The following is a 14,192-nucleotide window of genomic DNA, read 5'->3' as shown; positions in this document are numbered from 1 at the left end:
TCCCCCCCCCCATCCAGTGTGAGTGTGTGTGTGTGTGTGACACTGTGTATGTGTGTGGGGGGCAGGAGCTCAGGGGGAGAATATAAATAGGGTGGAGCGAAATAACAGACAAGGATAGTGCAGAGAGAGGAGGGAGAGTGACATTTTACTCCCGGCCACAATTTCACCCCCCCCCCCCTTCCCCCCACCACCCTACATAGTTACATAGTTACATAGTAGATGAGGTTGAAAAAAGACTTACGTCCATCAAGTTCAACCTATGCTAAATTTAGACAACAGATTCTTTATCCTATATCTATTCTTCCTTATTGATCCAGAGGAAGGCAAACAAAAACCCTCAGAGTCATATCATCCAATGATGTCTCATAAGGAGAAAACTAAATTCCTTCCTGACTCCAAGAATTGGCAATCGGATTAATCCCTGGATCAACATACTTCCCATGTATGCTTATTTGGTACATGAAGAATGAAGAAATACAGTGCGCAGCTAATTAAACCAATATAATTAATAAATCTACTAAAAGTGAATAGTGATTTAAATAGATATACAGTAATACCCTCAACCTTGGAGTGTAGAATACATACAATGACTGTGTGAATAGTATGGCGGCTGCAGGTTTAGTTGGTCAGGGTGGCTCAACACTCTAACAACACTATACAAACAGGAAACAAAAAACAGCGCAAAACCGCATAGTGAAGTATATCAAAATATAATTGAATATAAAAAAGGTGAGTATTAGGCGTACATCAGGTAAAGAGAACAAGCGCATTGAGTGCAAATAGCACAACAGGTTACCACACTGCAGCAGGTATCATGGGTCACTGGCAATCGCAGTTGAAAAGAATCGTGGAATCAGCCTCACGTCCTCAGTGGAAGGTGCTTCTGGAACTCCGTCTGTCCGGTGGTCTTGGTCTCATCAGAGGAGGATTCCTCTCTGGGATATCAGCGTGTGTGCGATTGCCAGTGACCCATGATACCTGCTGCAGTGTGGTAACCTGTTGTGCTATTTGCACTCAATGCGCTTGTTCTCTTTACCTGACGTACGCCTAATACTCACCTTTTTTATATTCAATTATATTTTGATATACTTCACTATGCGGTTTTGCGCTGTTTTTTATTTCCTGTTTCTAATTTGGTATATCCTTGTATACCTTTCCCATCTAAAAAGATGTCCAACCTTTTTTTGAACAAATCTATTGTATCTGCCATCACAGTCTCCATGGGTAATGAATTCCACATTTTAACTGCCCTTACTGTAAGGAACCCTTTCCTTTGTTGCTGGTAAAATCTCCTTTCCTCCAACCTTAAGGGATGACCCCGAGTCCTTTGTACTGCCCGTGGGATGAATAGTTCTTTTGAAAGCTCCTTGTATTATCCCTGAATATATTTGTATATAGTTATCATATCCCCTCTTAGACGCCTCTTTTCTAATGTAAATACAGCCGGGCCCCGGGTATACGGCGGATTCCGTTCCAGAGACAGGTTCCGTTCAGAGGCGATTTTCAGTGCTGCGCATGCGCAAACTGGTCTTTTCGCCGTTCAGTGCATGTGCGACCTGCGGTCTGCGTGCGCAACCGGCGGTCTGCGCGCGCCACCGGCGGTCTGCGCATGCGCGCCGGGCGCACCCGTCCGTTCTGCGCACGCACAATTTTAAATTCAACATGGCGGCCCCCTTCTCGGTGCCGCCGTATCAGCGGATCGCCAAAAAGCAGAGCGCCGAGAAGCGAGGCCCTGCTGTAAATCTAATTTAGCTAGCCTCTCCTCATAAGTTAGATTGTCAATCCCCTTTATTAATTTGGTGGCTCTTCTCTGGACTCTCTCTAGTTCCATAATGTCTTTTCTTATGATTGGTGCCCAAAATTATACTCCATATTCAAGGTGTGGTCTTACTAATGCTTTGTAAAGGGGCATAATAATGTTTACTTCCCTTCCATCCACTGCCCGTTTGATGCAAGATAAGATCTTGTTTGCCTTTGCAGCTACTGCATGACATTGGGCACTATTGTTAAGCCTGCTGTCTTCAAGCACTGCTAAATCCTTCTCCATCAAGGATTCCCCCAATATATCTCCATTTAATTTGTAAGTTGCCTTTTTATTCTTGTATCCCAAATGTATAACCTTACATTTATCTGTATTAAACCTCATCTGCCATTTACCTGCCCACGTTTCCAGTCTCTCCAAGTCCTTCTGAAGAGAAATTACTTCCTGCTCTGATTCTACTACCTTACACAATTTAGTATCATCAGCACAGATGGAGACTTAGCTCTCAATGCCAACCTCAAGGTCATTAATAAACAAGTTAGAAAGCAGGGGTCCCAGTACCGATCCCTGAGGTACTCCACTCACGACTTTAGCCCAACCTGAAAAAGTTCCATTTATGACAACTCACTGTTGTCTGTCCTTTTACCAGTTTTCAATCCAAGTGCATATATTATTACAGAGTCCAATTCTCTTTATTTTGTACACCAACCTCTTGTGTGAAAGCGTATCAAAAGCCTTTGCAAAATCTAAGTAGACCACATCAACTGCATTACCCTGATCTAAATTCCTACTTACCTCCTCAAAGAAACAAATAAGGTTAGTTTGGCATGATCTATCCTTCATAAATCCATGCTGACTATTACTAATAATTTTGTTTTCCATTAGGTATTCCTGAATATTATCCCGTATTAAACCTTCAAGTAGTTTCCCTACTATTGAAGTCAGGCTTACAGGTCTGTTGTTTCCCCGTTGTGATCTAGCTCCCTTTTTAAATATAGGCACCACATCTGCTTTACGCCAATCTTGTGGTACTGAGCCTGTGGAAATGGAGTCCTTGAATATTAAATATAATGGTTTGGCTATTACTGAGCTTAACTCCTTGAGAACTTTTAATGACATAAATAATCAAATTCAAGATATGGTTCCAGGACCAATAACAGAATACAAGTCCATAGATGCGGTTGTAGATACGGATGAAGCCGTTAACTATCCCACAGAATTCCTAAACTCCCTGGAGCCACCTGGAATGCCACCACATCGCCTTAGACTCAAACTTGGATCACCCATCATGCTACTTCGCAATCTCAACACACCTAACCTTTGTAATGGAACAAGACTCGGCATCAAAACCTTAATGTGCAACCTCATTGAAGCTACTATATTAAAAGGAAAGGCCAAAGGAGAAGATGTCTTCATACCCTGCATTCCACTAATTCTTACAGACATGGGAATGGTTTTGAGTGAGTTAGACACAATGAGGGACTAGATGGGAAGTGGCCCCTCTATCCTTCAATGTATCCACCAGCGCTCCTACTAACAAAATTAATAAACATATACATACATTTGTCGCATATAAAGGATGGGATTAACACAATAATAAGGAACAATTAAAGGAAAAAATTAATTGATACTTGATACTTTGAAGAATGTCCTAAATCGTGTTCCCACATATATAGAGTCCAGTCACGAAAAAATATGGGTATGCAGCTTCTTTGCGTCTGGAACCAACCTCGGAACCAGAAGATACTAGAGATAAGGGAAACAAAAAAGAAAAAAGCACAAGGCCCATAGAGTAGTATAGTTAAGTTTATCCACAATTAAAAACGGTTATAAACACTTACAACAATGTAGTTGTTACAAGCACTTCGGTACTGAGATAGACCGCAGGAACAGAGGCACGTTGCTCGTCTGTTTGTAGGGGTTGTGTGAGTCCTGGCCCTCTTCCTCCTCTCGAACGGCGAACTGTTGCACTTCCACGTCAGGTGACTTGTGACGCCGGCGTGTGTCATCGAACGGTGGCTGAACTGCGGGCGGTCTCCATTTTCCCTCTCCAAACACGGTGGTCAGGAAACTCTGCAATCTGGGTCTTCACAGCAGCTTAGTGTAGGCTCACTGGCAACCAGAGCAATGTCAGCCCTACGCGTTTCGAGAACTGTGTTCTCTTCGTCAGGGGCACTGTCATTGCTGGTTGCTTTCTATTACTATATATACATCAAAGTTGATACACAAAATTACATGTCATATTTATTCATTCATTCATTCAATGAATAAATATGACATGTAATTTTGTGTATCAACTTTGATGTAATGGTGTTTGGTTTTAGTGTTCACAGAGATTTTAATACTTTTTCTTTTCTAATTTATACAATAAAAATAGGATACTTTAGCATTTTTAATCTCCCTTTACTAAATTTGTTTTTACCCTTGTTCAATTATTAATTGACTAAACAATCATTAATTATTCTGGTCCATTCTCAGATATGTATTCTCAAGAGGATACTGGAAGCATACACCAATATGGCACTGATTAGATCAGATTAATTTATTGCGTTATATAATCAATTAATGCAGCACTCTATATATAGTAATAGAAAGCAACCAGCAATGACAGTTCCCCTGACGAAGAGAACACAGTTCTCGAAACGCGTAGGGCTGACATTGCTCTGGTTGCCAGTGAGCCTACACTAAGCTGCTGTGAAGACCCAGATTGCAGAGTTTCCTGACCGCCGTGTTTGGAGAGGGAATTGGAGACCGCCCGCAGTTCAGCCACCGTTCGATGACACACGCCGGCGTCACAAGTCACCTGACGCGGAAGTGCAACAGTTCGCCGTTCGAGAGGAGGAAGAGGGCCAGAACTCACACAACCCCGACAAACAGACGAGCAACGTGCCTCTGTTCCTGCGGTCTATCTCAGTACCGAAGTGCTTGTAACAACTACATTGTTGTAAGTGTTTATAACCGTTTTTAATTGTGGATAAACTTAACTATACTACTCTATGGGCCTTGCGCTTTTTTCTTTTTTGTTTCCTACAGACATGCCCTTCAATTTCAAACGCCTACAATTTCCAGTCAGACTCGCATTTGGTATCACCATCAACAAATCACAAGGACAGTCAATCAAGTGCACTGGTATCAACTTTGAATCACCATGTTTCTCCCATGGACAGTTATATGTGGCATGTTCTAGAGTCGGATCACCACATGACATATATCTTTGCTCCAACTGGATCAACTAAAAATGTTGTTTATAAACAAGCATTACAATAAACATCAACTACAATTATATTTCATTATTGTACTTTTTATTTTAAACAACATACATTTATTTTCTCCATTTACATACCGGGAAACGCTGGGTATATCAGCTAGTACTACATATACATGCATTACCTTGTATGCTACATATACATGCATTACCTTGTATAGTACATATACGTGCATTACCTTGCATACATGCATTAATCACCTTGTATACTACATATACACATGTATTACCTTGTATACTACATATACCTGTATTACCTTGTATGCTACATACTGTCGCGGCCACCTTTATTCTAACACTTTCCCGGATTTATCCGGGCATTTTCTCCGTTTGTATCGGAGTATCCCGCGCGGCGGCCGCATCATCAGATAAGCGCTAATGGTGCTTATCATTGAAAGCGCCCGAGGCGCGGGAAACCGGCCAAAAAGAAGCCGCGCCTCCGCGGTTTTAAAATTCCTGCGGTGGCGGCCGCATTAGGATAAAGGCGGCCGCCACTGTATACCTGTATTACCTTGTATACTACATATACCTGTATTACCTTGTATACTACATATACCTGTATTACCTTGTATACTACATATACCTGTATTACCTTGTAGAAGTGGAAGACTTGACGTGTAAGTTTGTGCATTTGGGCAGAGATTCAAAAAATGGTCAATGTGTGGTCTGCTGATCTCTTAACCCCATGGGTACCAGCCATGTGCTGAATGCAGTACAATTCCAGGCTGAATGTCTTAAATAAATGAGTTCTGTACTATGAGAAAATACTTGTAGCATTTCTTTTTTTTTTTTGCATCTCTAAATGACATTTTTAATCTATTATAATGTAACAAGCATTTTTTGTTTCTATAGCAACCATTTACAAAGTCACCCCCCCCTCCTCTTCTGAAACAGACTCTGGCACACACCTTTTTGAGCCCTGCCCTCTAGCAGTGCACCAATTGTATCTAGTGGCTGCCTGGTCATATGATCTTCCCCACCGAACTTTGCATCTTTGGTCCTCTTCTGCTGCACTGACAGCCATTTAGTGATCCCAAGCTGAATCTTTGCTGATCGATCACAGGAGAACGGATTGATTGGCAACTTAGCTAATTACTTATCATTGTGTGGATTGTATTGATGCACATATTAAAGGGGAACAAAATATTATTAATATTTTTTTTTTAAACTGCAACTTGTACAATCTTTACAAGCAGATTACTCCCTTAAGAAAATAACTCTTGTCCTGTAACCTCGCTGTATGTTTTCCCAGTTCTAAGGCAGCCAACACTCCTCTGTGTATTATTGCAACAATGTAACTTCACCCCCTTTGGCTTCTCAGTCTGTTGCCTTGGCAACCCCCATTTGCTCTTTTGTGAGTTGGACTGCCCCTCCTGCCATTGCTAGTTGGCATAGTCCTTGCCTTATTTCCTGCTTGTCCAGGCAAGCATGCTCTCTTTCACCCAGCAGACATCTTGAGCAATATCATCTCCTCTGGAACAGTTATTGTACTGTACCTATCCCTGACACTAAGCTATCCCCTTTACCTAGCATTATCCCTCTTGCCATCCTAGCTTCCTTTCCTCTCCATTGTTCCAATCCCACAGTGTTTCCCTCATTATCATTGTATTTGTATTGTTTTTGCCCAATAAACACTTCAGCAAATAAGAAGCTTCCCCTTGATTGGTATATGGGATTGAGTTATGCTGCCTCTACTCACTTGCCTCGGTGATATTGGGACAGAACATCTCTTCTTCTCCCAGCTTTAACATGGTGTCTTTATTTTTTTTACTTTTCAAAAAGCATTTTGAAATTGCTGTGTAAAACTGTGACTTCAGGGAGTAGCCATGTTGCCATTTTAGGGATGTAATTTATGACACAGGAACTTCCCGGTATGGTAGACATTATTGTCCTTTTATATAAATTGAATCTCTTCCTAATTTAGGGTGACCAGATTTTGAAAATGAAAAACCGGGACACAAAAAAAATTATTAATACAACAAAAAACATTACTAAAAAAGAATATTATAATGATATTTATCTAATAGTGTCACCATTGATGCTGTATTATTAATTCTACCTCTTCCCATTCTCTCTCTACCTTCTCCCCCATCACTGCCGCCAACAGAAATCATGCGCGCCCCCCCCCCAAAGGGAGGGAGGTGACAGGGAGGGAGGGAGGTGACAGGGAGGGAGGGAGGTGACAGGGAGGGAGGGAGAGAGGTGACAGGGAGGGAGGGAGGGAGGTGACTAGGAGGGAGGGAGGTGACAGGGAGGGAGGGAGGTGACAGGGAGGGAGGGAGGTGACGGAGGGAGAGAGGGGTGACAGGGAGGGAGGGAGAGAGAGAGGGGTGACAGGGAGGGAGGTGACAGGGAGGGAGGGAGGTGACTGGGAGGGAGAGATAGAGGTGACTGGGAGGGATGGAGAGAGGTGGCTGGGAGGGAGGAAGAGATAGAGGTGACTGGGAGGGAGGGAGAGAGGTGACTGGGAGGGAGGGAGATAGGTGACTGGGAGGGGGGGAGGTGACTGGGAGGGAGGGAGGGAGTTGACTGGGAGGGAGGGAGAGAGGTGACTGGGAGGGAGAGATAGAGGTGACTGGGAGGGAGAGATAGAGGTGACTGGGAGGGAGAGATAGAGGTGACTGGGAGGGAGGGAGAGATAGAGGTGACTGGGAGGGAGAGATAGAGGTGACTGGGAGGGAGAGATAGAGGTGACTGGGAGGGAGAGATAGAGGTGACTGGGAGGGAGAGATAGAGGTGACTGGGAGGGAGGGAGGTGACTGGGAGGGAGGGAGAGATAGAGGTGACTGGGAGGGAGAGATAGAGATGACTGGGAGGGAGAGATAGAGGTGGCTGGGAGGGAGAGATAGAGGTGGCTGGGAGGGAGGAAGAGATAGAGGTGACTGGGAGGGAGGGAGAGATAGAGGTGACAGGGAGGGAGAGATAGAGGTGACAGGGAGGGAGGGAGGTGAAAGGGAGGGAGGTAGGGAGGTGACAGGGAGGGGGGAGGTGACAGGGAAGGAGGAAGGGAGAGAGGTGACAGGGAGAGAGGGAGGGAGGTGACAGGGAGGGAGGTGACAGGGAGGGAGGGAGAGATAGAGGTGACTGGGAGGGAGAGATAGAGGTGACAGGGAGGGAGGGAGGTGACAGGGAGGGGGAGGTGACAGGGAGGGAGGGAGGGAGGTGACAGGGAGGGAGGTGACAGGGAGGGAGAGAGGCAACGGGGAGGGAGGGAGAGATAGAGGTGACTGGGAGGGAGAGATAGAGGTGACAGGGAGGGAGGGAGAGATAGAGGTGACAGGGAGGGAGAGAGCGATAGAGGTGACAGGGAGGGAGATAGAGGTGGCAGGGAGGGAGGGAGGTGAAAGGGAGGGTTGTGAAAGGGAGGGAGGCAGGTAGGGAGGTGACAGGGAGGGGGGAGGGAGGTGACAGGGAGGGAGGGAGAGAGGTGACGGAGGGAGGGGGGGCGAGAGGTGACAGGGAGGGAGAGAGGTGACAGGGAGGGAGAGAGGTGACAGGGAGGGAGGGAGGTGACAGGGAGGGAGGGAGAAAGGTGACAGGGAGGGAGGTGACAGGGAGGGAGGGAGAGAGGTGACAGGGAGGGAGGGAGGGAGGCGACAGGGAGAGAGGTGACAGGGAGGGAGGGAGAGGTGACAGGGAGGGAGAGGGGTGAAAGGGAGGGAGAGAGGTGACAGGGAGGGAGAGAGGTGACAGGGAGGGAGAGAGGTGACAGGGAGGGTGGGAGGGAGGTGACAGGGAGGGAGGTGACATGGAGGGAGGGAGGTGACAGGGAGGGAGGGAGAGAGAGAGGGGGAGAGGTGACAGGGAGGTGGAGAGAGAGGGAGAGGTGACAGGGAGGTGGAGAGAGGGAGAGGTGACAGGTATGGAGAGGATGACAGGGAGGGGGAGAGACACACACACACAGAGAGAGACACACACACAGAGACACACACACAGAGACACACACCCAGACAGAGACACACCCAGACAGAGACACACACACAGAAAATTATATAAATAATTTATTGACATTAATTAAAATTAAATAAAAAATGAAGACATTAATTGGACATTCCTCATTGTCATTCCTGACCTGACCTTGGGGCTTGTATATATAATATAAAAATGTGCTAAATAAATAGCAGGGGAAAGCAGAAATATAGTTGTGCATTATTATAAATATATATGTTGCTACTTACACTCACAGTAATTATTGTACAGACTGTGTCACACGTGCAGCAGCAGCTCTGCCTCTGAGCAGTACCAGACTGTGACACACCTTCTCCTGTGCTCCTCGTGGCAGTCACTGTCACAGGTCAGTGATATCACTGCCATCCCATGGATCACTGCGGCCCCTCCCACCCGGCATCTGTCCAATCCCCTGCGGTCTTGCTGAGCTGCTCCCATCCTCCTCAAATGGCCACCAATCTCCTGCACCGTTACTCCCTGGTAGTGTAGTGTGGTGTGCTCTGCTCATACTCTGCCCCCCGGCTCTCGGCATTCTCACCCAATCCCGTGCAGCCTAGCATTCTACTATGAAGGAGTATGCCGGGGCGGGGCTTTGTAGAACGCCGGCCGGCACGCAGGGGATTGGTTGAAGGATGTCTAAAGCCCAACCCCCCCGCATTCTATTCTACAAGTGAAAAAACTCACCAGCTGAGTCCCGCATCCTCCTCGCGCAGCTCCGCCGCCGCAGACTAGCGCACCGCCGCCCGCTCCACATCACATCTAAGTACCGGGACAAAGGCCACAACCCGGGACATTTCCGTACAAGTGGTCACCCTATCCTAATTGACTCACAGGATGATAGTGTATCTAACTCACTTATCTAGCAGTATAGATGCCTCTAACATTGGTAATACAGTATAACATTACTAAAGATTACATAATGGGGGGGGGGAGAGGGTGGCATTACATAGTCCAGACTAGCCTATTCTAACCTGAGCCACACATTATCCTACAATAAGCAGCCACGTTAGCTTCTTGTTTCAACATTGTCCCTCATTCCCTATAGAGTGTAAGCTCCCAGGATCAGGGCCCTCGTGACCTCTTTGTATCTGTGCATGTTTGTCCTCAGCTGTATGTAACCGGTTATGTTTTTGTAATATGCATAACTCTGTACCCCCATTGTACCGCGCTGCGGAATATGTTGGTGCTTCACAAATAAACAATAATACAGTAGGTCCTCCGGAATAGTTAAAGGGTAAAAGCCTGTGCTAGAATAAGATATGACTGATAAAATGTGTTATCTTGGCCAATGAGCCCTAACTTTACATTCAAAAGGAGTAACGAAATATGTGAATAAAAACCTTTTAAAAAGCTCATGAAACCCACATAGCTTTGTACAATGAGTTAGTCTGAGCAAGTGAATTAGAAAAGGTTACCTGGATGAATGTAAATATCAAGTTATTTCTCACCAAAATCAATGCAGGCAGTTAGCTCATCCAATAAAGTTTGTAGCCAAAAGAATGCTTACTATTTATAAATAAACAATCCGTTTCATATCATTTATGAAATCCTCTATTGACAGATTTTGTACAAATTACCATAATAAACATGAGATATTGGCAATACTGAATTTCAAGATATGAGCCACAATTTGTTTGTACTAATAAATTGGCCCGTGCTTACTCCTAGTGGCGGTCTTCCCTCTTTTTGCGAGCTTTCCACATATTGCTGCATTGCAGACAAGAATTGTCTGGGGTTTTTTATCCAGCAGTGCTGCTCCGGAGTTCTGAGCTTTAGTTTTAGCACTCCGGCAAGAAGATGGCGCTGTTCATCAGATCCGAGAGAATGTCACAATAGAAAATCCTCATCGTTCAGATCAGACAGGGAAAAAATCATGGGTTACACCTCCAGCCTTCCTCTGCTAGTGTTCATCACTATTAAATAAAAAAATAATAAAACTTTTCATAAGGCTTTGGGAGCTTGTCTACAATGGGTACCACAAAACCTTTTTTTCGTTTTCTGAATTTCTTATTCCCACATTCACGTGCTCATCAAACCTGCCTGTGCCCTCCAGGAATTGCACCCAATTTGGGCAAAGGTGAAAGGTGCAAGAGTGGCTAAGGTTCAGACTAATTAGCTTTAGCATATTTTTGACACGTTATAATGACAGGTAAGCACTGAAGCTGTTTACCATGACATGGTTCATTCTTCCTACCAGAACTCCCTCCTACTGTCTCTGTACGTTCTCCCTACCTACCAATTAGACTGTAAGCTCCTCGGAGCAGGGACTCCTCTTCCTTAACGTTACTTTTATGTCTGAAGCACTTATTCCACGATCTGTTATTTATATTATCTGTTATTTATTTGATTACCACATGTATTACTACTGTGAAGCGCTATGTACATTAATGGCGCTATATAAATAAAGACATATAATACAATACAATGTTGATAGATTATAATATGGAAGTCACTTGATTTAGGAAGTTTTCTGAGTTGAAGGCATAGTAAATGTTCATGCATACTGTTAAACTGTTAGGAAGTAGAATTCTGACGTTTTGGGGCTGAAGGACTTACTGTATCTACTCTACCCTATCAAAGTTAATTGTTGAGTCACCTAAGAATTACATTCGTTAACTTGCAACTACAGACTTTTGATATAAGTGTATACATTTAACAGCCTCTTTTGAGAAATCAGTAATTTTTAGTTACGCTTTAGTAATTTTTTGTAAACGGGTCACTGAATGAAAAATAAACTGACTTTTTTCCAAAGTCTGTTTGACACAGTCTTTCTTAGTTAGGGTAACTGCTTAACTGTACTAGGTATTAAAAGCCTTAACTGCCGATCACTTACCTGCTAACTGCCGATCACTTACCTGCTTTAAATAAACGACACACAGCTTTTGGTGGGAAAAAGGTAACCGCTTAATTTAACAATCACATCCAAAAACTGCGTGCCAGTCAATTACCCCGTGACTCGGAGTAAGCCATAAGTTCTGGCCAAACCATGGTGGGAGATCATTCCCAGCTACCAGCAATACTTCTCTAATAGTCTTCCTGTGGCTGCATGGCCCATCTGTACCACTGGCACCCATCGTTTTCCCCCTTGTGATTTGGGCAGACCAGGCCCAACCATCCATCATACCAATCTCTTTAACTTCAGGCCGGATCATACAGCTGGTGCCTATTACTTTGTATTTTCCTGCATCCTTAAGCGGCTGGCGTGACAGTCCTGTATTGATATAACTTGAAAACAATATCCGTTAAACATATACCAGGGATTTGTTAGGGGGTAATTTCTCAATATTCTCTGTCTTGCTGTTCCTGGTCCCCGGCGTTACTACTCCTGGCTCGCCTTAGTCACCTCCAACAAATCCCACCTGGCAGCATGCAGGGCCGCCTGCAAGATTAGATTACATAGCCCTCCTGCACATAGCCAAGTCACTGGCAGGTGACACCCTGCTGGGCAGACCAGCCACCCTTTCATCAGCCCGGAGGGGACATGTCTGACCTAATTGTCACATCTCGCCATCCCCCTTTCCTTAATGGATGCAATGGCCCCATGGGCCTCATATTGGAATTTTTTACCTGCAGTGGTCAAAAGGTTACTTCTTTGTCTTCCCTAGTTTTGGTTATCTGTGTGTAACGGTGTTTCCCCCACCCGGTGGGAAATGTGGCCATTACAGATCATGAGGTGCACGATACCTGCAGGTAACAGGAAGGCTGAGTCGTTCGCCGTTGGTATTGAGGACACAGGACTAGTATTCTGGGGTTCATACCCTACATATCTCTTTAGCAGTGCAGCGCCTGCCGTAGGCTCAAGGAACTGAAGGTGATCTGCCACAGTAGAACTATTACCTCTCCCCCCAGTAAGGTCATGCACCAAGCAGGAGGTATAACAACAGGAACGGTGTATTATCTCTTCTGTACAGCACTGTAACAAGCAGGCTTATTCCCGATGCAGTACTTCTCAGCTACCACTGAAGGATGGTCCCTGGACCGTCACTACAGGCCAAGGGCACCCGCAGCCATCCTAGCTCTTCCCTGCCTCCCTAGCAGGGACAGAGGTACGGTCCACACTCACTCTCCCCCGGAGGGAAGAGGACTGGAGAAGGCCCAATACTCAGCTTCTCCAATGTGTGACCTGCCTTCCTCAAGTGGGGAAACGCACTGCTAAATTTGGACAGTACCTGCCCTTAAGTACAGCAAGGAGGAGAGCATCAGGTCTGACTCATGATTGGTCATGCCCAGGCCTTATGTCACCGCCTCCCGCTGTCACTCAAGTGCAGCTTGAAAACCTCATATCAACTACTGGCAAGGCCTGCTTGTACCAGGACTTACTGCCAGGAGGGAAGCAAACTAGTAGCCACAGATGGCATGGCTACATGTGTTAAAATCTTAATTTGTTTTTATAGTGTCACGGATGCTCACTACAACCTGGACTAGACCGCAGGGCCGAGGTGGGGATGTATATATACCGCCGCCCTACAACCACGGGGCCAGGTCCGGATAGCAGAGTCAGGGATGTGTAGCCAAGTTAGGGTACGAGAGTGTAGGTAGGTCAGAGTACTTGCCATGGTCCAGGGTTGGAGAGAGGAGAATAGTCGTAGTCTGTAAGTCGTGGTCATGGAGTGGAGAAAGCAGAAGTCCAATTACGCGCCGAAGTCCAAGTAGAAGAGACAGGTCAGGTACAGGCAGTGGTCACAACGGAGATCAAGACAGGTTCAGATACAAACAAGCTCAGGCTGCAATGAGCACAGTGCATAAACAAGGGTCTATGCTCAGCAACAAGACAGAGGACTGGGTGGATATAAGTAGGGAGATGAACCAATGAAGAGGAGGCAGGAGGAGTGTACTAGCAGTAAGCAGAGAGCTGATAGGATGCAGTTACCTTAGATCCAGGTGTAAGACAGCTGAGGATGGTCCCGTCATTGATTCTAGGATAACGTGCATGCGCGGGAAGCGTGCGGCGTGCAGGAGGGGCGCGTGGCGTGCGTGCCACCACCAAGATTTCGCTCCTTGCTGCAGTCGCGGGCCCGCATCCTGGAGGATCATCCATCTTGCGTGCGTGATCGGCAGGACGCGCCATGCGCGATCCTGACATATAGATTGATTGAACAAAATGTATTTTGCACAACTCTGTTTTAGTGCCGTAGAGATGGCTCAATGTAAGTCAAGTAGGCCACCCAGTTAATCATGTTTTCATAAAAACAGAATTTTTCAGGTCATTTTATTTGT

The 14,192-nt window shown here is 45.6% G+C and overlaps 1 long non-coding RNA gene across 1 annotated transcript in view; it reads right to left on the bottom strand.

Moving 5' to 3' along the window:
• The window catches only part of LOC142502233 (uncharacterized), a 93,901-nt gene extending 84,572 nt beyond the window's left edge, over positions 1-9,329 (bottom strand). Inside the window, exon 1 of the long non-coding RNA XR_012803685.1 lies at positions 9,206-9,329. This is a non-coding gene — a long non-coding RNA (uncharacterized LOC142502233). The remainder of the gene's footprint in view (positions 1-9,205) is intronic.
• Between the last annotated feature and the right edge of the window lie 4,863 nt (positions 9,330-14,192).

Source organism: Ascaphus truei, chromosome 9 (genome assembly GCF_040206685.1).
Source record: "Ascaphus truei isolate aAscTru1 chromosome 9, aAscTru1.hap1, whole genome shotgun sequence".
Classification (NCBI taxonomy): Eukaryota; Metazoa; Chordata; class Amphibia; order Anura; family Ascaphidae; genus Ascaphus; species Ascaphus truei.
Note: the sequence above shows the minus strand (reverse complement) of the source record. Positions and strands in the feature narration are given on the sequence as shown.